Source organism: Olea europaea, unplaced genomic scaffold, assembly GCF_002742605.1.
Source record: "Olea europaea var. sylvestris unplaced genomic scaffold, O_europaea_v1 scaffold3546, whole genome shotgun sequence".
Taxonomy (NCBI): Eukaryota; Viridiplantae; Streptophyta; class Magnoliopsida; order Lamiales; family Oleaceae; genus Olea; species Olea europaea.
The window spans coordinates 70,848-72,209 of NW_019254620.1; the positions used below are offsets into that span (position 1 = coordinate 70,848).

The window sequence follows — 1,362 nt, forward strand, 5'->3', positions numbered from 1 at the left end:
AAAATGTTTCTTCAACATTTGCCTCAATTCTCAAAACAGAACCTTTGGTAAGTTAGTGCGTTTAATGTGAACAGCTATATTCTTCTTATCAGACTAGAATAGCTGTTAATTAATATGGTCACATGGCCCTTCTTTTCATCTTCTGTTTCTCCATCATCTGATTTTTAATTTTCAAACTACCAATCAAGAGTCAATGCCATAACAGCCTCTGGATATTTCTTACATATTACGCCTGTGGTTTTTAGGAACCTAACCACAAGTTTGATTCATGCAAATCACTTTCTTTTCTCATTGTTTAGCAAAACTCCGGAAACCCACAATACACCTTCATTAAGTTCTAACTTCTAATATTCAAACATGTCAAAGACTCAAAATCATGTGAAGAATTCACAATAATGACGACATAATTTGGACTAGAAATAAATGTAGACCTCGAATAATTCAAGTTGACATCCTCTTTTTAACCCAAGAGAAAAATTCAATCAACCAATCCTTCTGTTTATCTTGATTAACGTCCTTGCAACAGGCTCAGTACTGTCAAGAGAAGATTTCTTATATAGTTGGTGCATTATTTTAATAGAAGCAGATCTCTTAGATAGAAAGGAATAAGGTGAATAACGATAATTGATCATAAGATATATGAAGAAAAATATCCATTCAATTTCAGTGATATAACTGAGAATAAAAAATGTTTTAAGTACACTCAATCTCCAGCCATCTATTTGAAAAAGTCCCATTTCGTTTGCAAAATTAACATATCATAATCCAGCAAATCATGGAACTTCAGTCTACCGAGAAATGGTTCTTGGCGCTGTCCTAAAAAGTATTTGAAAGCCAAACACAAAGCATCTTTATGTTTTTAACAATCAATCTGGGGGAAAAAAATTCTATACCATTAAGGGAAGAGGCGTCCCAATAGAATCCCAGTGAAGACAAGTGCACCAAACCACTTATTGGAGACAAATCTAATGATAATATCAAAAAAGGAAACAGATTATTTTCCCAAAATTTAAAATACCAGAGCAAACAATCAATATCTCCATTTGTTCCTCAGTTGAAGTTCTGCAAAACCAATTTAACAAGTTTTCGGTGCATCATATTCTACACTTACTTTCTATTGCAATCAGCACGACTGGATAGGTCAACTGTCAATATCTGCCAACCTAATTGGCCAGATGCACCAATCAAAAATGCGTAATATGGCCACCCTGCTCCAGCAAAAAAGGAAAATGAATAAAACATCAAATATGTGTAATATGGTCATCACAGTCCATCTGAAAATGGAATAGAAATTAAAAGAGCTTCAAAGAGAGAACATAAACATGGAAAGAGAAAACAGTAACCAGAGAGAGAGAGAGAGAG

At 33.9% G+C, this 1,362-nt stretch overlaps 1 long non-coding RNA gene across 2 annotated transcripts; it reads right to left on the bottom strand.

Moving 5' to 3' along the window:
• Positions 1 to 6: 6 nt before the first annotated feature.
• On the bottom strand, positions 7 to 1,229 carry LOC111386401. 2 transcript variants are annotated; one of them, XR_002701219.1, is made up of 3 exons: positions 1,112 to 1,229; positions 894 to 965; positions 7 to 534 (listed from the first exon to the last, which is right to left on the bottom strand). It is a non-coding gene; the product is annotated as an uncharacterized LOC111386401 (long non-coding RNA). The 2 variants fall into 2 exon arrangements; XR_002701218.1 differs by lacking the exon at positions 7 to 534 and having other exon boundaries at positions 892 to 965; positions 1,112 to 1,228.
• Between the last annotated feature and the right edge of the window lie 133 nt (positions 1,230 to 1,362).